The sequence below is a fragment of the Myotis yumanensis genome, unplaced genomic scaffold, assembly GCF_028538775.1.
Source record: "Myotis yumanensis isolate MYYU_CA2020_CCGP unplaced genomic scaffold, mMyoYum1.0.hap1 SCAF_3, whole genome shotgun sequence".
In the NCBI taxonomy this organism is placed as follows: domain Eukaryota; kingdom Metazoa; phylum Chordata; class Mammalia; order Chiroptera; family Vespertilionidae; genus Myotis; species Myotis yumanensis.
In genome coordinates this window covers 94,745,315-94,770,944 of record NW_027223754.1, presented here as the reverse complement: position 1 = coordinate 94,770,944, position 25,630 = coordinate 94,745,315, and the positions used below count along the sequence as shown (strand labels likewise).

At 44.7% G+C, this 25,630-nt stretch overlaps 1 pseudogene; it reads right to left on the bottom strand.

The window, feature by feature from the left end:
• Window positions 1-24,650, bottom strand: part of LOC139006256 (polypyrimidine tract-binding protein 1-like) — a 29,208-nt pseudogene extending 4,558 nt beyond the window's left edge.
• Between the last annotated feature and the right edge of the window lie 980 nt (window positions 24,651-25,630).

The following is a 25,630-nucleotide window of genomic DNA, read 5'->3' as shown; positions in this document are numbered from 1 at the left end:
AAGTGGGATCTCAATACCAGATATCAAGCTGTATTACAAAGCCACTGTTCTCAAAACTGCATGGTACTGGCACAAGAACAGACATATAGATCATTGGAATAGAATTGAGAACCCAGAAATCAACCCAAACCACTATGCTCAATTAATATTTGACAAAGGAGGCAAGAATATAAAATGGAGTCAAGACATTCTCTTCAATAAATGGTGTTGGGAAAATTGGACAGATACATGCCAAAAAATGAAACTAGACCACCAACTTATACCACACACACACACACACACACACACACACACACACAAACAAAACAAAAAAAACTCAAAATGAATAAAAGACTTAAACATCAGACAGGAAACCATAAAAATACTAGAGGAATCCACAAGCAGCAAAATCTCAGACATATGCCAAAGCAATTTCTTCACCAATATAGCTCCTAGGGCAGGGGTGGGCAACCCCTGGCACGTGTGCCAAACACAGCATGCCAGTAACTTTTGCTGGCATGCAAAACCCTCTCTTATAATCTTCCATTTACAATTTTTTCTTAATATCAACTTTTATTTTTCAGATAAATTCAGTGTAGGTGCATCTTAGATAAATATATAATTTTACATAACAAGTTATCTTAGAGACCATAGACATGGATTGACGAGAGAGGGGAAGAGCAATTTCTATGCCTCTGCCTTAACTCTCCCTGCCTTCTTAGATCCGACCAGTGTTTTGGTTTCATCCACATATGCTTGTGAATCTTTGTTCTCAGTGATGAATTTTGTTAAGTCTCATAATAGGAGTAGCCTGACAGATGAATGTAGTAGCTCGTGCATATCTCTGAAGGTCACGAAATATAAACCTGATGTAAAATCTCTGGCATCAGTGATGCAGCAGCCAAAGTCCCACTGATAATATCAATCAGAGTCATAAAGTTTTCTGTCGGAATATCAGTGTACATGTATACATTAAAAAATAAATGGAGGGAGAACCAAGATGGCGGCGTAGGGAGCGGACCTGTGTGTGCCGCTCTCTCACAGCATCATTGAAACTATCAACTATGAAGTAAACAACCGCCACTCAGAACCATGGGGAAGTTGGCCCAGTGGGAGATCTACAACTGGAAGAAAAGAAAGAAGCGCAGTGAGACTGAGTGGGAGCTATGGAGGCGCCAAAACCAGAGGTACGCAGTCACACGCCACGCGGGCTGCAAATGGATTCTCGGTTTTTTACGAACCCTCGAATCCTCTGGGCTTGCTCGGGGCGGGTCTCTGAGGCCCCAGATCCCACAGGGAGAGGCGGCCACGGCCTTGCAGTGGTCGGAGAGCGAGGGAAGCTCTGACACGCGGCTGCTCGCCGGCACTGAGGGACAAGAAGTCCTGGTGTCCTGGGGAGGCGAGGGGCGCGGAGACGCCGCCATCGCTATTTCCTCCAGGCTGGCGACTCCCTGTGACCCCGCCCTACGCAATTTACATTCCCATCTGGGCTGTGCCAGACTCACAAGTAGAAACGCCTTTGCTTCTGCAAACTTTCAAATCCACTGAGCTGGTTCAGGCGGGATCATGAGGCACCAGACCCTACGGGGAGAGGCAGCACGGCCTCGCAGCCATCAGAAAGCGAGGGAGACTCTGTTGCACAGCTGCTCGCCGGCACTGGGGGACACAAAGCCCTGGCAGAGATTCAAGGGGCCGCGGAGACTCAGCCAGTGCTATTTGTTCCGCCATGGCGACTCCCTGAGACTCAGCCCTAATCAATTTACATCCCCATCCAAGCTGTGCCAGGTGCACAAAAAGACCCACCTGCGCTTTTGCAGCCTATCCCAACAAATTGCAGACTTCAACTGCTCGCAGCCATGGGAGACACACTCAAGAAGCAGACCCAGGAGAACCAGGATGGCGGCATAAGGAAGAGACCTGTGCGTGCTACCTCACACAACAACATCGAAACTACCAAATATCAGACAAACACCTATCATACAGAACCATGGGAAAGTTGGCCCAGTGGAAGCTCTACAACTGGAAGGAGAGAAAGAACATTGAGACTGAGTAGGATGTGACACCAAGTACAGAGCCCAACCCAACAAACTGCAGATTTCAACTCCTCGCATAGAAAGAAGCGCATTGAGACTGAGTAGGATGTGCAGAGGCACCAAGTACAGAGCCCATCCCAGCAGGCTGCAGATTTCAGCTCCTTGCATCTGGGAGGGACGCAATCGGGGGGCAGAGTCGGGTCCGGGGCAGGCCGGGGCTGGGCCTGACTGGGCTGGCACTGTGGAACCGCTGTACCAGCAAGGGCACAAACATGCCCACTGGTCCCAGTCTCTTGTGGGGCGCTGGGGGACAGCAGACAGGCAGTCTGTGCACTTGGTGGAGGGCAGGAGTGCTGGATGTTCAACCACCAGGAACGCCTGGAGATTTTGTCTGGTGGGGAGCCGCCGGCAGGACACAGAGGGCCAAACTTCCTGTTTCCCCGGTAAGGCTGGGATGGCCCCGGTGAGGTCGGGATGGCCCCGGTGAGGTTGAAACGGCCCTGGTGTGGTAGGGACGACCCCGGTCAGGTCGAAACGGCCCCGGTGTGGTAGGGACAACCCCGGTCAGGTTGAAACGGCCCCCGTGAGGTAGGGACGACCCTGGTGAGGTTGAAACGGCCCCCGTGAGGTAGGGACGGCTCCGGTCAGGTTGAAACGGCCCCCGTGAGGTAGGGACGACCCCGGTGAGGTTGAAACGGCCCCCGTGAGGTAGGGACGACCCCAGTCAGGTCGAAACGGCCCCGGTGTGGTAGGGACAACCCCGGTCAGGTTGAAACGGCCCCGGTGTGGTAGGACAACCCCAGTCAGGTTGAAACGGCCCCGGGGTGGTAGGGACGACCCTGGTGAGGTTAAAACGGCCCCCGTGAGGTAGGGACGACCCCGGTGAGGTTGAAACGGCCCCCGTGAGGTAGGGACGACCCCAGTCAGGTCGAAACGGCCCCGGTGTGGTAGGGACAACCCGGTGAGGTTGAAACGGCCCCCGTGAGGTAAGGACGACCCCGGTGAGGTTGAAACGGCCCCCGTGAGGTAGGGACGGCCCCGGTGAGGTTGAAATGGCCCTGGTGAGGCTCAGACGGCCCTGGTGAGGTTGAGACTACTCCAGTGAGGTTGGGACAAATAAAGGGGACCAGTATGGATTGATGAACAGGGGTAGATACAGAAGCAGAGCAACATTGAACAGAATGTTAAACTACAGTGGGAAGCCTGGGGAGGGTTGGGGGGGGGATTAAGAGACCAACTGAAGGACTTATATGCATGCATATAAGATTAACCAATGGACACAAGACACGGGGCGGGGGGGGGGGGGGGCGGGGGGTAGGGGCCGGGGGAATGTCAAGGGGGGGAAAAAAGGAGACATATGTAATACTCTTTGTAATACTTTAAGAAATAAAAATTATTAAAATATAAAAAAAAATGGATAAAGGACTTAAATGTAAGATGGGAAACCATAAAAATACTAGAGGAATCCAAAGGCAACAAAATCTCAGACATATGCCAAAGCAATTTCTTCACTGATACTGCTCCTAGGGCATTGGAAACTAAAGAGAAAATAAACAAGTGGGACTACATCAAAATAAAAAGCTTCTGCACTGCAAAAGAAACCATCAACAAAACAACAAGAAAACCCACTGCATGGGAGAACATATTTGCCAATGTTATCACTGATAAGGATTTAATCTCCAACATTTATAGGGAACTCACACAACTTAACAAAAGGAAGATAAACAATCCAATCAATAAATGGGCAATGGACCTAAATAGACACTTTTCAAAAGAGGACATTCAGAAAGCCAAGAGACATATGAAAACATGCTCAAAGTCACTAATCATCTGAGTGATGCAAATCAAAACAACAATGAGGTACCATCTCACACCTGTCAGAATGACTATCATCAACAAATAAGCAAAGGACAAGTGCTGGAGAGGATGTGGAGAAAAAGGAACCCTCCTGCACTGCTGGTGGGAATGCAGACTGGTGCAGCCACTATGGAAGACAGTATGGAGTTTCCTCAAAAAACTAAGAATGGAACTCCCATTTGACCCTGTGATCCCACTTCTAGGAATATATCCCAAGATAACAGAAACACCAATCAGAAAGGATATATGCACCCCTATGTTCATAGCAGCACAATTTACCATAGCTAAGATTTGGAAACATCCTAAGTGCCCATCAGCAGATGAATGGATTAGAAAACTGTAATACATCTACATGATGGAATACTATGCTGCTGTGAAAAAGAAGGAATTCTTACCATTCGCAACAGCATGGATGGAACTGGAGAGCATTATGCTAAGTGAAATAAGCCAGCCAATGAAAGAAAAATACCACATGATCTCACTCATTTACGGACAATTAAGACCATTATAAACTGATGAACAAAAATAGATACAGAGGCAAAGCAACATCTAACAGACTGTCAAACTACAGTGGGAAGGCCGGGGAAGGTTGGGGGTGGGGGGTGAGTAAGAGATCAACTGAAGGACTTGTATGCATGCATATAAGCATAACCAATGGACACAAGACACTGGGGGGTATGGGAGGCCAGGGGAAGGTCAAGGGGAGAAAAAAAAGTAGACATATGTAATACTCTTTGTAATTTTTTAAGCAATAAAACAAAATTTAAAAAATAAATAAATAAATAAAATAAATGTATTTTTCATCATCATATACTGTGTTTTTGTTGCTCAAATGAATTTTATTATTTCTTCAAGGTTCTTCACATACGTACACCTTAAGAGATATCAAGTAGGCGTAACATGTTCTCAAAAAATTAGGGTTGGCACACAGAAGAATTTTGAGTCAGAAATCTTGCTGGTTTTGGCAAGCACTCACAAAAAGGTTGCCCACCCCTGTCCTAGGGCAATGGAAACTCAAGAGAAAATAAACAAATGGACTACATCAAAATGAAAAGCTTTTGCACAACAAAAGAAACCATCAACAAAACAACAAGAAAGCCCACTGCATGGGAAAACATATTTGCCAATGTTATCACCAATAAGGGTTTAATCTCCAACATTTACAGGGAACTCAACAAAAGGAAGTTAAACAACCCAATCAAAAAATGGTCAACGGAACTAAATAGATACGTTTTGAAAAAAGACAGAAGGAAGGCCAAGGGACATATCAATTAATTTTTAATTTAAAAATCCCCACATTGCTTATGAATTTAAATAAGCCTGTTTTATTCTTTTTTTTAATATACATTGAATACTGTTTAACTTTTTTTCTGCACAGTAGAGGGGCCACTTAATGCTGAAACATAGGAAAGTTGGAAAAAATTACATGGAAAATAATCTTTAAACTGAGTTGGCTGTTGCCTTTTCCAACTTTATCCTCTGCTTGTAGTGTTCTTCCCTGGGGCAGAAAAATATTCCAGGATGGATCTGAAATGACTTACTTCAGCACTAAGGCCTGTCTCATGTCTTGGGGACACAGTATTTTTCATTTTCAGTTGTGGTGTCATCATACATTTTAGTCTCTTACATAGCTAAAGTTCTTACAAATAATCTGACTATATTTTTAATTAATATCTGAGAAAAAGAAATCATGTATGTAATAAAGTTGCATGTAAATGCAGTGTAATTTAGTCTTTCTGATTCATCATATTAGGTTTGGTTTAGTGGATTACCTTACCAATTAATATTAACTTTTACACAAATCAGTAATACAAATATATATATATAATTTTTTATCTCAGCACAGATTTTTTAATTTGGCAGTTTTTTCTTTTTTCCTCACTAATCCACCCACACATGTAGAAGTTTATTATAGCAGTGTATTTGTTACCATTTACCTAATAAGCTCACATATCTAAAAATGCCTATATTTTATACTACTCCAATCATTTTAAAATGTAAATGTAATCAAGTTATATTTTGTCACTATATCCTCTTTCTTAAATATTAACTTACTAGGCTAGTTAGTAAATCACACATTGGTAAGCTTATTTTTAAGGTCATAGTCAACTTTTAAAGTTGTTTTATTTTTCTTTATTTATATTTGATAATGTATAACTCTTCTCTTTTCTATTGCAAAAGTCATGTTTACATATGATGCAAATGAAAACTTCCAAGGCCACTTTCTTATAAACTGAAAATAAAATCAACAACTGCTTCTTCAGTGAGTGCTGTTAGCTAGTGTTGTTTTTTAAAAAAAAATGAGATTCTTCCAGGGTGTGAATCTTTTTTAATTACAAGACGCTGTAGCTGGTCCCCCTTTTTGCTGTGCCCCACTCTTACTTTACTGTCCTCATTGGTAAAGTGAACTTTCTCTTCTCAATTGTGATGGCAATAAACTATGTCCTATCTTTGTGGGTTCCATTACAAATAGCACTGCTCTTAGCAATTCTAAGACCAAACTAAAGTGACTTCTTATTTATTTATTTACTTATTTATTTATTTATCAATTTATTTATTTTATTTACTGAATTTATTGGAGTGACAATAATAAAATCATATAGGTTTCAGGTATAAATTCTATAATGCATCATCTGTATATTGCATTGTATGTTGACCACCCCAAGTCAAGTCTCCTTTCATCACCATATTCCCATCTTACCCTCTTCTACCTCCCACCACTCCCCTTTTCCTCTTGTAATTACCATACTGTTGTCTGTGTTTATGAGGTTTTTTTTATTACCCTTTATCTTTTTCACCAGCCCCACAACTCCCCTCTCTTCTGACAGCTGTCAGTCTGTTCTCTGTATCTACTGGTATGAGTCTTTTTCTATTTTGTTTGTTTATTTTGTTCATTAGATTAACATACTTGTGTAAGTGAAATCATATGGTACTTGTCTTTCACTGACTGGCTTATTTCACTTCATATAATACTCTTCAAGTCTACCCATGCAGTCACAAAGGGTAAGATTTCCTTCTGTTTTACAACTGAGTAGTATGCCATTATATAAATGTAACACAGCTTTTTTATCCACTCATCTACCCATGGACACTTGGGCTGCTTCCAAATTTTGGCTATTGTAAATAAAGCTGCAATGAACATAGGGGTACATATATTTTTTTGAATTAGAGTTCCAGGTTTCTTCAGATATATTCACAGAAGTGGAATCACTGGGTATAAGGCAGTTCCATTTTTATTTTTTTAAAGTAATTCCATACTGCTTTTCACAGTGGCTGTGCCAATCTGCATTCCCATCAACAGTGCACGAGGGAGGGTTTGTGAGTTCTTTTTAACATATGAGATGCCAAAGAAACTCAAAACACCCATGTTCACCGGCTCATTATTATAATAGCCAAAATATGGAAGCTACCCAAATGTACATCAATAGATGAGTGGATAAAAAAAATTTGGTGCATATGTACAATAGAATATTACTTGGCCATAACAAATAATGAAATATCATTTGCAATAGCTGAATTGACCTAGATGTTATTATGCTAAGTGAAATAAGACAGGCAGAGAAATACAAATACCATATGATTTCTCTTATATGTGAAATCTAAAGAACAAAATAAAAGACCAAACAAATTAGAAATAGTCTTATAGACACAGACAATAGACAAGGTCAGAGAAGAGGGACATTGGGAGATTAAGTTAAAAAAGGTTATGGGATTAAGTACTAATAGGTATTTACAAAATAGGCAAGGGGATGTAAGGTAAAGCATAGGGAATATAGTTAACAAAATTCTAGTAACTATAGTGCCAGGTGAGCACTTGACTATGGAAGGAAACACTGAAACCTATATGAATATCTATCTGCTGTGCTATCCACCTGAAACTAACCAAAGAAGTGTTGAATGCAAACTACAATCAACAAGTAAAAATTTTAAAAAAGGATACCAAGACCCTATTTAGCAATAATCTCTCTCTATAAAAAGCCAGCAACTGTAATGCCATAATGACCAGAATGACCGGTCGCTATGACGCCCACTGTGGCCAGCGAACCAGCCCAATCAGGGGGGTGGGGCTGGCCAGCCAACCTCCCACGGCCCCTCCCTGCAGCTGGCCCCACTTCTGATTGGCCTCTCCCACCCCAATTGAGGGTGGGGCAGCCAGTCAACACTCCCCATGGCCCTTCTTCCCCACTGGCCCTGTCCCCGATCCACCGGCTCTAAACCAATAGGGGGCAGGCCTGGCCGGCTGACCTCCTGCAGCCACTCCCTCCAACCAGCCCCACCCCAATGGGCCCCCACCACCCTGATCGGCCCACAGCCCCTGCCTGAGGCCGGCCCTACCAATGGTCAGCCCCCCTCACTCCAATCAGGGGCAGGGCTGGCCAGCCAACCACCTATGGCCCCTCCCACAGGCCACTGGCCCTCGATCAGCTCCCCACCACCTGATCTGCCTGTGGCCCCTCCCTCCAGCCAGCTCTGCCCTTGATAGGCACCCCAACCCCATTCAGGGGCTGGGCCCGCTGGCCAATTGCCCATGGCCCCTCCCCCCAGCCTGCCCAACCCTGATTGGGCCCTGATCAGGGTGGGCCTGCCAGCCGGCCAATCTCCCGCCATCTCCTCCTCCCTACAGGCCCGGCCCTAATTGGGGCCGGGCCAGCCAGACCCCACCTACGCACGAATTTGTGCACTGGGCCTCTAGTACTTTCATAAATCTTATTTTTGTGTGTAAGAAAGTTACTTTATCTATGTCAATTATGACTTCTAATGCAAGCATATTTGGGTTTCCACACGTTTTTGGTTTTATTTGGTTTTATACTAAAAGTCAAATTCAGCAAAACTTTTTATATTCTGAAGACTCTTTTAAAACCTAAGTTTTTCTTTGAGTTGACCTGTAAGTATTATTAGCTGTCATTTTATGCATTAAGTAACTAACTTTATTTTTGATTGGACATTCCCCACCTTACCACACCCACTCTCCTTCTATATCAGAATCCCCCTTATACACAATCCCATCTGAGGTAGGTTGATTTCCCTTTCTTCTCTTAGTCCTTAGTTGAACTTATTCTGTACTGTTCCTTTTTCTGGCAGAAAGTGTCACAAATTCCCTATCTCAAGCAGGATCAGCTTTAATTTTAAGGTTTTCTTAGTGCTTTAGAATACTTTCTTTTAATATTCAGGTTCAGTGTGCTTGCTGATCCCTAAATGCCCATCAGAATCACTTTGAGTTCTTTTTCAGAGCATTGCAAGTTGGAGCCTCATCTCCTTCTTTCTCCCCCAGGAAAGGAAGTTGTCAGCTATACCTAAGTCCATCCCCCACCCCCCACACACACATTTGCCCTGTTTGCATGCTCAGTAAGTATAGCTGTAGCCTTCAGCATGTTGATGTCAAAATGGGAATCTTTCAGAAAATAAAGCTAATGAATTTGCTTGATGTTAGAATGTGAACTGTAAAGAAAAATGTATGATAAAAATCAAGACTATATCCTCTCTGTACACTCAGAAGTATGTGATATATTGTTTGTCAATTATATTTCAGCAAACCTGACTTTAAGATACTGTATATGTAATCTCCAATGTCTTTGTACTATATATATTGCATTTAAAAAAATAAAACTCCTCTATTCAAAGGCAGAAAAAAACTGATCAGATGATTGTTTTGATAAATTCAAAGAAAAGGATATATATCTCCTTAGTTGGGAGATGTATAATTGGATGAGTTTTTATTCCACATACTGGGATGCCCGGGAGAGGGAGGGGGTTGGAAAGAAAAATAATAGTTTTATTTAGAACATATTAAGTTAGGGCTGCCTACTGGCTATTAAGCAGTGATTAAGTGTGGTGATGGATAAATGGGAAAAAGCTTAATTCAGGTTTCATCAGGTGATAAATGTGTTTCAAATTTATGGGTAGTGATAAGATGAGCAGAAAGGGAAAGAAGAAAATGGGCACAGATGAAGTTTCAGAGTTTTTGCAGTTTAGTGCTAAGGCATCAGTCACAGCAGCAAAAGTAACTGGAAATCTTCAGTCAAGTTATGGATGAAAATTACTGGTAATAGCTAATGATATGTAATGCGCTGATGAAGGTCCAAAATGCCTTTAGATGCACCATGTATTACCATCTCCACATTGTTTACTGAAATGTATTACTTGATGGTTTGGCCCTGATTTAACCAATTATGAAGCTTGATTTTAGCCACATGACGAGTGGCACATAAAAGACCCTTTATAAACTGTGCCTTGAATCCCCTGAGACCAACATGTCTATGGGGTTAATAATCAATCTAAAGATGAAGCACAGCCTGGGGACTGGACTTGGAAGTCTCAGAACTCTTTTGATGTTTGCTTGTGCTTTCCTTTTCCTGCTGTAACATGTCCTCATCTTTATTAAAGCCTGGAAAAGCACATCCTATAGAGCAGCGGTTCTCAACCTGTGGGTCGAGACCCCTTTGGGGGTAGAATGACCCTTTCACAGGGGTCGCCTAAGACCATCGGAAAACACATATATAATTACATATTGTTTTTGTGATTAATCACTATGCTTTAATTATGTTCAAGCTGTAACAATGAAAATACATCCAGCATATCAGATATTTACATTACGATTCATAACAGTAGCAAAATTACAGTTATGAAGTAGCAACGAAAATAATTTTATGGTTGGGGTCACCACAACATGAGGAACTGTATTAAAGGGTCGCGGCATTAGGAAGGTTGAGAATCACTGCTATAGAGTTTTGTTAAGTCCTTTCAGTTATCTAAGTGTGTAATTGACGCAGCAACGAGCCTCATGGGTGGGACGTAGAGCAGGATGTCCCAGGCTATGGCACTGGTAGAAGTTTAAGCTAGTTAGGCTGCAGGGCTGGTTAACAATTTCAGTCTGTTTAGAATATAACCTCATAAACCTCTGAAGAATACTGGGGAGAGTTCTTGTTCCTTTGGAGAAAGGATGGACAAGAGTGAGACAATGTTGTCTTTATATATCAATATATGGCATAGTCCCTGGCACATAGTAGGCACCTAAAAATATGTTATTGAGATATGTGAATGAATAAAGGAATGCACAGATTAAAAAAAGTGATCATATACAGGCTTGTTTTCCTGTAGGCCTAAACTTCAAGAGGTAGGTCAAACAATAGCAAAGTTTGATTCTCCAACTAGAGGGTTGGTGCATGAAATTTGTGCCTGGGTAGGGTCCCTAGGCCTGGCTGGCAATCAGGCCCAATTGAGGCCTTCTGTCTGCTGGCCAGAGCCTTCCTTCATTCCATGCCACTCCCTGGTGGTCAGCGCACATCAAAGTGAGTGATCGGTCTTCCGGTCGAACTCCCAGGAGGGACAATTTGCATATTAGGCTTTTATATATGTACTAGAGGCCCGGTGAACAAAAATTTGTGCACTCGGCGGGGAGGGGGGTCCCTCAGCCCGGCCTGTGCCCTCTCGCAGTCTGGGACCCCTCGGGAGATAACCACCTGCTGGCTTAGGCCTGCTCCCGGGTGGCAGAGGGCACGCCCAATCCCTAGGTGCAGCCCCTGGTCGGGCTCAGAGCAGGGCTGATTGGGGAGTTGGGGCGCCGCCCCCTGTCATGCACAGAGCAGGGCGGATTGGGAGGTTGTGATGCCACTCTCAGTCACGCTCAGGGTAGGGCTGATTGGGGGGTTGGGGCACCGCCCCCTGTCACACTCAAGGCAGGGTCAATGGGGAGGTTGCAGCACCACCCCCTGTGATGCACAGAGCAGGGCCGATCAGGGGGTTGGGGTGCTGCCCCCTGTCACTCACAGAGCAGGGCCAATCAGGGGGTTGGGATGCCACACCCTGTCACACTCAGGGCAGGGCCGATGGGGAGGTTATGGCTCTACCCCATCACAGACAGAGCAGGGCCCGTGGAGGGGGGGGGGTGGGGCGCCACCCCCTGTCACACACAGAGCAGGGCAGATCAGGGGGATGGGATGCCACACCCTGTCACACTCAGGGCAGGGCCGATGGGGAGGTTATGGCTCTACCCCGTCATAGACAGAGCAGGGCCCGTGGGGCGGGTGGGGGGTTGTGGCCCCGCCCCCTGTCACACACAGAGCCGCAGGGCGATCAGGGGGTTTGGGCGCTGCACCCTGTCATGCTGATCCAGTGCCAGGAGACCTCTCGGCTCCGCTGATCCCGGTGCTGGGAGGCATATTACCCTTTTACTATATAGGATAGAGGCCTGGGGGCCGGCTGGTTTGCCCTGAAGGGTGTCCTGGATCAGGGTGGGGGTCCCCACTGGGGTGCCTGGCCAGCCTGGATGAGGGGATGATGGCTGTTTGCAGCTGGTCACACACCCTTCAGGGTGGGGGTCCCCACTGGGGTGCCTGGCCAGTCTGGATGAGGGGCTGAGGGCTGCTTTCAGGCTGGCGGTTTTGACTGAAGCTCCCAACCACTCCTTTTTTTCTTTTTTTTTTTCTTCTGGGCCAGCTTTAGCTCTGGCTCTAGCTCTGAGGCTTCCGCTGCTGGTTTGTTTGCCGTTCTATAATCGAAACAATGTATAACTCCAGCTCTGAGATCCCGGCCTTCTATATTTGTTAGAATGTTTCAAACTGCCAGCTCAGAGGCCTGCAAGGGGCGGGGAACGTTGGAGTCCGCAGTCACGGGAGCCTCATGTTTGCTTCCAGCTGCCTGGCTGCCGGCCGCCATCTTGGCTGACAGTTAATTTGCATAAGGATATGCTGATTAGCCAATGGGAAGGGTAGCGGTCGTACGCTAATTACCATTTTTCTCTTTTATTAGTGTAGATAGATAAGCCTAGCATACTCCTGCTGCAGGGCTTGTGCATCTGCTTTTCTCTTTTCAGCACACTCATTCCCACACATCCTCAAAGTTTACTCCCTCACTTCATTCAGAACACTAATCACATCAACAGACACTTACTGACTTATCATATTCAAAACAGCGTCCTTCCCTCATCACTCCTTATCATTTTTGCTGCTTCATTATTCTTCACTGAACATCTTACTGTCTGATTTTATGCAATGTGTCTGCTGGTCTGCATATTTAATGACTGCTACACCAGAATGTAAGCTACATTTGGTGTTTTTGTGTCTTGCACACTACCCTAATCTTAGTGCCTGGATTAGTGTCTGAAACCTACTAGATACTCAAAAAAACATTCGTTGAATGGATAACCTCTCATGCCCACATTGTGGGTTTTACTCATATGATTGGACATTAGGTTATTGACCATCCTGCTTTATCTAAGACTGAGGTTCCTGGGATACAGAATTTTCAGTTTTAAAACCAGATGAGTTGATCAGTCTACTGAGCTTCTGCTTTAACTTCTTGTTTGCTCATTCTTTCACTTGTTGTTTCAATATTTATTTTGTGCCTACCATGGTACAGGCACTGGTTTAGGTACTGCGAATACATCTATGAGCAACTCAGACAAAGCATCATCTGTCATGTAGCTTATATTCTACAGGAGGGGCATTAGCTTGGACTAATGGCTCATGGGATGCTGACATTTAACATTAGTCACCTTCCATAATGTGACTAATGTTAAACCCCATGGGAAAATGGAATGAGGTATCACTAGCCAACAGATGTTGCTCAGGAGAGATGCAGGCTATGGTTGGAGTTGAGTCTGAACTGTGAAGAAGGCCCAGTCACCTCTACTCAGAAGAATTCTATTGCCTTGGGTTCTGGCCATTATCTCTATTGTCATTAGCTAAGACATATTAAAAATCACAGATGTTTCAACGTACAAGTGTTTTAACTGATTTTTCCTGCTAACATTATGAATAAACATCTCTTGATAAAAAGCATCAAAAGAACTATTCTAAGGCAAAGCTAAAGGAAAGGCAAAGTTCTTATTTCCTTCCCACATCAACCTTTGTGTTTTAGGCATTATGTCACAATGTCATTTCAGATCAAACTTAACCAGCTTGAGGCTTTCTTTTATGGTCCAGAATTCAGCCTTATACAAAATTAGCCCTTTGTTGTGTCTTATCCCTGTGTTCTGAGCAAAAGAAGCAAGAAAACAAACAAACAAATTAAAACCAAACAAAAAACTTATGTGCATTTTAGGAGTAGTTTCCTGAAGGTAATTTACCCAAACTAGTGACTCTAATGACTGGAGTTCTATGGGGTATTTCACACTTACTACAATGGGGAGAGTTAACTCCTCATATATATGGGGTCAGCCTTGACAAGCTAGTTCCAAAAGCTGTAAAATGCATTTAAATTTTCCCAACTCAGTTCTCACAGACCCTCATATTTCCTCCTTGTCTATGTCTCATTTCTTTCTGCCTTCAGGCTAATAGACCCATGGTAAACTTCTCAATTTTATAAACTATATTCCATGGGCATTTTTAATATATCACTATGCAGCTTCCACTTTTTCTTCAAATGGTTTCTCTCCCGCAATGGGGGTGTGGGTAAAAATGGTACTTGAAGAATATTTGGCTCCAAGCATAGTTTGTTCTACTCTTTCAGCATCCCTATTAAGCAGTTTAATTATGCAAATGAGCATTCCTTAGCAGAGAAGCTGGGGGAGGTGTGGTAGAGAGAGGAACAGTGCAAAGAGTGCTAGACAGGAATTGGACCAAGAATATCCAAACTTTCTACATTGGAAAAGCTACCAGGTATTTTTTTCATTCCCATCAAGATGAAAAATAATTTGAAAGTCTGCTCTTTTAACTTTGTTTATAGTTTCCTTCTGTCCTACTTCTTGTTAAAAAAGAAAGAGAGAGAAAGAGAGAGAGAGAGAGAGAGAGAGAGAGAGAGAACATTTTTAAATGCTGGGTTTTGTTTGAGCTTTTTAAATGTCTCTGTCTCCTAGAGAACCTCATGGTAAAATAACAATGATGTTTGTTCATGTTAATATTTTAAAGTTTCACATGATAAAAGAGTATTCCCTGTTACCTTCTTAGGGTCAGTAGATTCTGTCTCAAAGATGAAGTCTAATGGCAGTATTGGTGGGGATAGTGATGGATCCCCTCTAAGTATGTCTAATGCTATAAGGCCTAAGTACCCAACAGTCCTGGGGCAGGGTTGACCACAGTTGCCCAGCTTGCATGTAGGAATGGAGACCCATAGAACAAGGGCTAAGGCAGTCAATGTTTGCATGGCCAGTATTCAGCTGTATCTACACTAATAAAAGAGAAACATGCAAATTGGTGTCACTCTGTAAGCCCACCAGGATGGGTATGCAAATTATTTTTACTTTTCTGGAAGGGAGAGGGCCAGTGTATTACTAATCAATACAAGTATGGGTATGCAAATTAACCCAACAAAGATGGCAGAACGAAGACTGAAGACGACCGAAGACTGAAGATGACTGAAGACTGAAGACTAAAGAAGACTGAAGACTGGAGAGGCTTGGCTTCTCTGCTGCAGCCAGAGCGAAGGCCTGGGTCCTGGGTGCTGGAGGAAAACCGGTGCTGGCAGCCAGGGGAAGGAAGGCCTATTGCATGAATCTCTTCGTGCAATGGACCTCTAGTAATATTATAAACCTTTGACTTTATTTTAACCTATATTGAATTGTGTAATAAAAAGTTCTCAAAATTCTTGTAGGATTCAACTAGAACTAAAACACAGCAGGATTATCTCAAAGTTTTAATGCATTTGCAAAGTTATATAACTTCTCAGAGACAATTTTCTCACATATAACTAAAACTTTTACAACTCGACAAACCTACTACTTGCCTGGAACTACACAAGTCCCTTTCCTAATGGAATAGGGCACTAGTCAGGGAGAAATGACCAGCACACACATAACTAGCATACATGTATCTATCTAAGTATAAATTATATAAGTGTAATGAAGGAAAAGAATGGTTTTCTAAAAATAACAGGAAGGAGTTAATCTAGATGTGGTAGTCAGGTATGGTCTCTTGAGAAAGTAACATTTGAACAGAAACTTGGGAGGTGAGTAGAAGCTAATTAGATGAAGGGAGAAGCTAGGGGAGTTTCAAGTAGAATGAGCAACATAAATAAAGTTTCAGAATGGAAATTACAGTGTGTTGGAGGAACCAGAATATTTGGCACTTAGAAGATGGCGTCATGAAATAAGGCTGGAATTAGTCAGAGAAAAGGCCATGTAGGCCCACATAGACTCCCTTAAGAGTTTGGATTTTATAATGTTATACAGAGGTGTGACAAAAATCTAATCAAGTATTTAAAAAGAATATTCTGAGCGGTCAATGGGGAGGAAATATGGGGACATATGTAATACTTTCAACAATAAAGTTTTTTTAAATATAAAAAAGATTATTTTGACTTCCATGAGAAAAAGTGATTGGTAAGGGGAAAAGAAGGGAGAGAAGATGCAAGGTAGGAGACTCCTGAAGAAAATTGGACAACCAGTGATGTTACCCTAGACCAGTGGTCGGCAAACTGCGGCTCCTTGAGTGTGGCTCTTCCACAAAATACCACGTGTGGGTGCGCACGTAAAGTGCGATTGAAACTTCGTGGCTACACTCAAGGGCCCAAAGAGCCACATGTGGCTCGAGAGCCGCAGTTTGCCAATGACTGCCCTAGACCAGTGGTCGGCAAACTCATTAGTCAACAGAGCCAAATATCAACAGTACAACGATTGAAATTTCTTTTGAGAGCCAAATTTTTTAAACTTAAACTATATAGGTAGGTACATTGTTATTAACTTAATTAGGGTACTCCTAAGCTGGCCTTTGCTAAAAACGTCCTCGATCTGATTGAGGTACGTTCGCTAAGGTCGATCCCTTCCAACTCTCCCATCCACACTCATCTTGTATACTTGTTTTGTCTATCTCCTTTTGTTCATCCTCTCTATATGTCCAACATACCTTTCTCAATCCTCGACACTACATCTTCTTTCACTCCACAACATTCACTAAAATTAACTTAATAAACTTTACTTAAAGTTTTAAGTCTTAGTTAAACTATAGGTACATTGAATGAAACTTGATATCATACTTAATAACGATATTATTTATTGATAAAATTAAATACCTGTAGGATTTGCAGCTGGTTGGAAAAATACAGGTAACTTTATGCTTTGAGTAGGTACTTATGTAACCTGTGCGCGATTTGCGGACACAACTAGCACTAACCACTGCACAATAAGACTGCTGACTGACTGGCTCACTCAACTCCTGCATGAATCTTGCACCTCCCCCGCGCTGCGTATCCCGCAGCCCACCTGTGCTGCGTCTCCCGTTGCCCGACTGACCGACACCCCCCACTTCTTCTAATGCCACTTCTTCAAAATAGACTCGCCCAGGCCGAAAACCGACTTCTGCGCATGGGCCACGAAGTTTCAATCACACTGTACGTGCGCGCCCACACGTGGTATTTTGTGGAAGAGCCACACTCAAGGAGCCAAAGAGCCGCATGTGGCTCACGAGCCTCGGTTTGCTGACCACTGCCCTAGACTAAGGTGTTGGGAGTGAGAGAAATAGTGGATTTGAGAGTTTTGTCATAATAAGGTGTTGGGAGTGAGAGAAATAGTGGATTTGAGAGTTTTGCCATAATAAGGTGTTAGGAGTGAGAGAAATAGTGGATTTGAGAGTTTTGCCATAATAGCTTGCTGCTGGACTGGATGTGGAGGGTGGGTGTGAATGAGAAAGCAGAGAGCAGAGAGGTGAGTAAAAGGAAATAGTCAGAATTATTTTCAACTTAACCCTCCTAGGCAAGGAATGTTTCTGTATACATGAGATGCAATTGAAACAAAAAGATTGAAATGTTTTTAAAATTAGCTTAAAACAATTAAATAATGTACAGATGAAGGACTTGGAGCAGTAAAGACTGGGCAGCCGTTAACATGACAGCAAATTATTGCTTTAAAAATAATGCTTTATCTCTGCTCCAGAGATACTAACTTAATTGTGGTATAAGGGGCGGGGGGGAGGCTAGGTATGAAGCAGAATTTGCAGAAGATATTTTTGTTAGGGTTTTTAGCTGGTGATACAGCCTGTGAATTCAGAACTAAAAGAAGAGATAGATAGATAGATAGATAGATAGATAGATAGATAGATAGATAGATAGATAGATAGATGCAGAGAGAAAGCTTATTTTTACTTTTCTGGAAGGGAGAGGGCCAGTGTATTACTAATCAATACAAGGGCAAAGAACAAAAGCTGCTCCCCCTTTTAAAGCCTTGGCTGCTGTTGCTAGGTGATAAGGAAGGGAGGGGGATTTTGGGGTTGGAGTTGAGCAGACATCAGGGGGATTGTCCTTGAAAAGTTTGCTGGTTCTTCAGGAAACAATTTGGGCAGATGTCCTAGGGAGGTGTCTTATCAGTATTTTTCCTAAGCCTGTAAAATGTTCTTAGAGTAAAGGTTTTGAAGAGTTCAAAAGAATCTTGTTTGAAGAGAAAGAAGGTAGGAAACTTTTTATTAACTATCCCAGAGTTGTAAAAAACAACAGGTAGGAGAGGTTTGCAAGAATGTAGCCCTGAGAGTAACTTGTCTTGCAGTTGAAAGAGGGGCTGTTTGAATCAGAGGAGCTAACAATCTTGAGGTTTAATTTATCAGGTGCTTCTTATAAATTGTGGAAGGCCACAGTGAAGAAAAAGAAAGGCTTTTTCTTCTATCCTAGTAATTCTGGTCTAGTCTATAGCATAGACTAGAAGTAGGATGCTTTAATTCAGTTTTCTAAGTCCAAAGTGGATCATGTGAAGAAAACAATAAAGATATAGAATGCATCCTATATAATCTTATATAATAAAGAGGTAATATGAAAATTGACCACCACATCCTCACACAAGATGGCCGCCCCTATGTGGCCACAAGATGGCCAGCAGCGGAGGGCAGTTGGGGCAACTGGGCCTGCAGGAGAGGGCAGTTGGGGGTGACCAGGCCAGCAGGGGAGGGCAGTTAGGGGAGACTAGGCCGGCAGGGGAGGGCAGTTAGGGGAGACTAGGCTGGCAGGGGAGGGCAGTTAGGGGCAATAAAGCCAGCAGGGGAGAGCAGTTAGGGGCAACCGGGCCTGCAGGGGAGGGTAGTTGGGGGTGACTGGGCCTGCAGGGGAGCAGTTAGGCATCAATCAGGCTGGCAGGGGAGTGGTTAAGGGGTGATCAGGCTGGCAGGTAGGAGAGCAGTTGGGAGCCAGCAGTCCCAGATTGTGAGAGGGATGTCTGACTGCCTGTGAGATCAGGCCTAAACCAGCAGTCAGACATCCCAAGAGGGGTCCCAGATTGGAGAAAGTGCAGGCTGGGCTGAGGGACACCCCCAGTGCATGAATTTCGTGCACTGGGCTACTAGTAAGTAATATAATAAGGTAACTCATATATATATATATACTGAGTGGCCAGATTATTATGACCACCCGAAGTTTGTAAGCAAATTAGCTATAATTTCGTGCTGAAGTTACTAGAGGGTCAGACCATTAGAAATAGGAAAGCAGGCTATTTACCATAACAGTAGAAGTGATTTTTTTTTCTGAAGATATGGGTAAACAACACAATTTAACAGCCTTTGAACGTGGGATATATGTGAACATGAGTGGCCAGATTATTATGACCACCTGACGTTTGTAGGCAAATTAGCCATACACTGCATTGTATGGGATATGGAAGCCAAAGGCCTGTTCGAATACTTTTGCTGTCTGCAGTTACCAAGATAAAATGTCTCCAATTCACACAGGAACACAAGGATTGGACAGTTGAGCATTGGAAAAAAGTCATGTGGTCCAATGAATCATGTTTCCAGTTGCATCATGCAGATGGCAGAGTGAGAATTTGACGGAAACAGCATGAAAGCATGCACCTCACATGCATGAGTACAACCCTTCAAGCTGGTGGGGGCAGTGTTATGGTTTGGGGCATGTTTTCCTTGGGCTGATTTGGGCCCTTTAATTCATGTGGAACAACATCTGAATAGCACAACATACCTAAATATCATTGCTGATCAAGTTCATCCTATCATGTTGATGGCGTATCCCAATGGAGATGGCTTCTTCCAATAAGACAATGCATCATGCCACGGTGCTCGTATTGTCCAGGAGTGGTTTCAAGAACATGAGGGAGACTTTACCTTGTTTAGGTGGCCCCCACAATCACCAGATCTCAATCCAATTGAGCATTTGTGGGACGAAGTTAAAAGAGCCATCAGGCAGCTGGTCCCACAACCATCAAATCTCACAGAACTGGACAGTGCTATTCATCAGGCATGGTGTCAGATTCCTCGCATCACCTTTCAGCATCTTGTGGAGTCAATGCCAAGAAGAGTCGCCATAGTATTGAAGGCAAAAGGCGTTTCTTGTGCAGCTCACACACAGAAGTGGGACTTCTGGCTCGCCATGGCTCTCTCTGGGCCTTGGAGCTGCGGCAGCTGCTAAGCCATCTCTCTCCAGGCTTCGCAGCCACCGCGGCTTTGTTGGGAAGGATGTCTGGAAGGTCGTCCAGAAGACATCTAATTAGCATAATACCCTTTTATTAGTATAGATGACTTCTCATATCTTCTTCTTCCACTACCCAGCATCCAAGGAGGTTCAGTCCCTGGCAGAGGCCCGGTGCACAAAAATTTGTGCACTCGGTGGGGGGGGGGGGGCGTCCCCTAGCCCAGCCTGTGCCCTCTCGCAGTCTGGGACCCCTCGGGAGATAACGACCTGCTGGCTTAGGCCTGCTCCCGGGTGGCAGAGGGCAGGCCCAATCCCTAAGTGCAACCCCTGGTCAGGCTCAGAGCAGGGCCGATCAGGGGGTTGGGGCGCTGCCCCTTGTCACTCACAGAGCAGGGCCCATCAGCGGGGTTGGAGTTCTGTACCCTGTCACACACAGAGCAGGGTCGATCAGGGGGTTGAGGAGCTCCCCCCTGTCACACACAGAGCAGGGCCCATCAGGGGGTTGAGGAGCTCCCCCCTGTCACTCACAGAGTAGGGCCGATAGGGGAGTTGGGGCACCGCCCCCTGTCACACAGAGAGCAGGGCGGATCAAGGGGTTGGGGCGCTGCACCCTGTCACACTCAGGGCAGGGCCAATAGGGAGGTTATGGCTCTACCCTGTCACACACAGAGCAAGGCCCGTGGAGGGGGTTGGGGTGCCACCCTCTATCACCCACAGAGCAGGGAGGATCAGGGGGTTGGGGCGCTGCCACTGTCACACTCGGGGCAGGGCCGATGGAGAGGTTATGGCTCTACCCTGTCACACACAGAGCAGGGCCCGTGGGGGGGGGGGGGCGGTTGGGGCCCTGCACCCTGTCAAACACAGAGCCGCAGGGCAATTGGGGGATTGGGGAGCTCCCCCCTATCAGGCATAAAGCAGGGCTGATCAGGGGGTTGGGGCGCCTTCCCCTGTCAGGAACAGAGCAGGGCGGATAGGGAGGTTGTGGCCCCGCCCCCTGTCACACACAGAGCCGCAGGGCGATCAGGGGATTGGGGAGCTCCCCCCTATCAGGCACAGAGCAGGGCTGATCAGGGGGTTGGGGCGCCTTCCCCTGTCACACACAGAGCTGCAGGGCGATCAGGGGGTTTGGGCGCTGCCCCCTGTCAAGTTGATCCCGGGGCCGGGAGGCATATTACCCTTTTACTATATAGAATAGAGGCCTGGTGCACGGGTAGGGGCTGGCTGGTTTGCCCTGAAGGGTGTCCTGGATCAGGGTGGGGCTCCCCACTGGGGTGCCTGGCCAGGCTGGCTGAGGGGCTGAGGGCTGTTTTCCGGCTGGCAGGTGACTAAAAGCTCCCAACCACTCCTTGTTTTCTTTCTTTTTTTTTTATTCTGGGCCAGCTTTAGCTCTGAGGCCTCGCTGCTGAAAATGTCGATACAATGTTGCGGTCCGGGGCTGACTGAAAGCCGGTTTCTGGGGTTTTGTTTAGCTTCTTATTTGCAACATAGTACATAGTTGCTTAGAGTTGCAGCTGAGAGGCGCAAGTTAGGCGGGGAACGCTGGAGTCTGCAGTCCCTGGAGCAAGCAAGCCTCATGTTCGCTTCCAGCTGCCTGGCTGCCAGGCGCCATCTTGGCTGACAGTTAATTTGCATAAGGATATGCTGATTAGCCAATGGGAAGGGTAGCGATTGTACGCTAATTACCATGTTTCTCTTTTATTAGTGTAGATAGTCTGCAACCTGGGCTGGGAACCAGGGAAATAATAGCAACAACAACAATAATAATAACAGGAAAGAAACACATTCACAAAATAGGATATGCTCATAGAAAAATAACCAATAATAGAGTTGTTTATGGAAAAAAGAAAAGGAGCTGCTAATTTATTTTTTGAAGTTTGTGTTAACCTGATTTCAACAGCCATGAAAAACAGCACAACACATAAGAAAATAGAGGCCTACTTTACTTATAAACATAGATTTCAAAATTCTATATAAAATTTTATGCAAGTATATCTACTGTGAATTTAAAGAAATAAACCATGATCAAATAGGTTTATTCCAGGAATTTAAGAATGGTTCAATAGTGGAAAATTTATCAATGAAATCAATCACATTACTTGACTAAAGGGATCATTGTATCATTGTCTCAAAAGTTATAGCAAAGTAATTTTATAAATTTCAATAATTATCCATAATTTAAATACCATCAGAAATACTAGGGATAGAATGGAACATTCTTAATTTGAATAAAAGTGTTTCATACCTCTGATTACCTCCTACACAACCTACTAAGTTTAACTGTTGCCTCATGTATGGGGCCTTTCTTGCCTTTCTCACTTCTTTTTTTTTCTTACCAGGATAGAGAGAATTTATTTAACTCCAGTACAGGATGGCCAAACTGCCTTCTACAGTGTGAACAGAAAGCCTGCAGAAAAGGGAAGGTTTGTTATAAAATCACTTTAATTCAGTTTTCTCAACATTACAAGCCATAAGGCAGGCAGTGGAATGTGCAATGCTCCACATTACAATACTGAGCCTATAATTGCTGACATCAAAATATACATGTGACACCGTAAAAAACAGTGCTTGCTGCCCCTCATGTCTTACAACAGGTACAAAAATTATATTTAAACCCTTGTCCCCATGCAAACACGAACACTCAGGAGTCCAGGCCCCAGGAAGAGGGATCAGCCAGCACAAGGTCTGTGCACAGGGAAGCCCCTGGGACCCCTGAGTGCAGGACTACACAAGGTAAAGGAGACAGTTAAGACTCAAGAGCTGTTGTGCCACCTTAATGTGTGCCAGCCTTAGAGGCAGACAAAAACAAAAACAAAAACTCTGGTCTATAATTTACAGGGGAAAAAAAACCTTGAAAGTTTAAGAGCCCTTGTCCTCCCAGGTGGCTGTTCTCTCACAGGTCGTGGTTGTGCGGGTGGATGAGGGCCTGGATGGCCTCCTGCACTGAACCCATCTAGATCAGCGCCATCTTGTAATTCTTCTGGAAGAACGTGAACCCTTTGACAATTCTGCTGTTGCTGGAGAAGAGGATCTTGAGGTTGTCCTCGGATATGGAAGGCGAGATCTTGGAAAGGTGCAGGTTGGTTGAGGGCGGGAAGAAATACTATAAGTTTTTGGAGCCTGGCTTCTTGAAGCCACGCAGAAGTGAGTTCCCAAAGTTCTTAGTGAGGTCCTGGTCCCTCTGGCCCTCAGGGGGCAGCTGCATGTTCTCGTGGTTGGAGAGCATGATGTGCACAGGGTTTCCCTGCAGCTTGTGTTCTTTGAGGGGTTCATTGCCAGCTAGGCCTGGCTTCCCTCCAGCGTCTGCACCAGAGCATTCTCCATCTTATTGAACAAAGTCTTCACTCACTGCACATAGCCATACACACGGAAAAGAATAAAGAGGCTTTGGGGTGTGACTTCTGGGGGATAAGGTTGCTGACCAGCATAACAGAATTTCCAGCCCCTGAAGGCCTGGGATGGCGATCCGGCCAGCCGCTGCCACTGAAGGGGTGGCCAGAGGGACCAGGGCCCCGTGCACATTGGGAAAAGAAAGGCCTGCAGCTTGAGGAATTGCAAAGGTGAGAGGAGAACCAGCTCCTGCCAATGGAGAAACTGACATGATAGCAGGTGCACTGAAGGCCCATGGCTGGGGCCATGGTCTGACCCAGTGAGGCATGGCTGTCACTAGAGGGCAGGGTAGGAGTAGTGTAGACTCGGCTCTTGTCATTGTTGTACTTGACATTGAGGCTGGTGAGCGGAGAAAAGTATATATGGAGTTTGTGCAAGCATTGTAGATGTTCTGCCTGTCCTGTGACAGCTTAGCCTTCTGGGCACTCATGGTTTGGCATACTGCAGCAGTGCCTGGAACTGGTTGTTCTTGATGAGAGTGATGATTTTCAGAACTATGCCAAACTTGGAGAAGATCTGGTGAAGCACGTCCAGGGTTATTGAGTTGAAGAAGGGCTCCACAATGATCCTGAGCACCATTCTCTGGCCAGCCATCACCATCCCAGCATCCATAGCCAGGACCGAGGCAGCAAGTGCCAGGTTCCGGACTGATCACAGTTCACTGCCTGCAAGGCTGCCTGGGCCCGTACCTGGTTGGGTGAGCTGTGCGTCTTCAGCTCCTTGTTGTTGGAGAACTGGATATAGATTGGCTGGCCAAGATGCTTGGGTGTCACCAAGGTGTAGTTCACCATGGTGTTGGCTGCCTCCTCCATGTTTTTCTTAATGAAGAGCTGTTTTTTCCCTTTCAGCATCAGGAAATGGTGACCTTCCCAAAGGGCAGTCCCAGGGAAATGACCTCGCCCTCTGTGACATCACTGGGAAGCTTCCAGATGCGAATCATTCTGGAAGACAAGCCTGCACTTCTGTTGTCACCTTTGAACTTCTTGTTGTCATTTCCATTTGCTGCAGAGACTGAGTTGCTATTGCTCAGATAAAGGGTCCGTCAGTGATGCAACCAGAGAAGAGCTTATCCAATTTCTGCTTTGTACCAATTGCTTTGTCTGGGACAATGCCATCCATTGCACAAAGAAGAGACTGCAGGGGAGGAAGTGGAGGCCTGTAATAGCCTCTCACTTCTTATACTTCCCACTTTAAATGCAACGGGTTACATGTACTTTCTTTGTGATTGTAAAAACAACTTTACATATTATAATTACTGTACTTACACATTAATTACTAATTATTTGAAGGGTTGTTTTTTCCATTCTTTGGTACAGAAACTGTGTCAATTTTTGGTTTTAAAATTAATTTTGATTTATTTAAATTACATTACCAGAAACCTAGTTCTTTTATACTTTATTTTTTTAATTTTATTTTTAATTATAGTTGACATACAATATCATATTAGTTTCAGGTATACAACATAGTTATTAAACATTTATGTAACTTAAAGAATGTTCACCAGAATAAATCTAATAACAATCTGTCAAGGTACATAGTTATTACAGTACTAGAGGCCTGGTGCATGCACCAGTGGGATCCCTTGGCCTGGCCCTCAGGATCAGGCTGAAACCGGCTCTCTGATAGCCCCTGAGGGGTCCCAGATTGTGAGAGGGCGCAGGCCAGGCCGAGGGACACCACAGGTGAATGATTAGGACTGGGGAGGGATATGGGAAGTTGGCCAGCCAGGGAGGGACTGTGGGAGGTTCCAGGGCATGTCTGGCCCGTCTCATTCAGTGCCAATTGGCCAGACCCCAGCAGCAAGCTAACCTACTGGGGAGAGTTTGCCCCCTGGTGGTCAGTGCATGTCATAGCGACTGGTTGACTGGTTGACTGTCTGCCCCCTGGTGGTCAGTGCACATCCTAGAGAGCGGTTGAGCAGCCTTAGCATATCATTAGCATATTACGCTTTGATTGGTTGAACGGACTACTGGACAACTGGACTCTTAGCATATTAGGCTTTTATTATATAGAATTGTTGACTCTGTTCCCTACATTGTATATTATATCCCCACTAGAGGCCTGGTGCATGAATTCATGCATGAGTGGGGTCCCTCAAA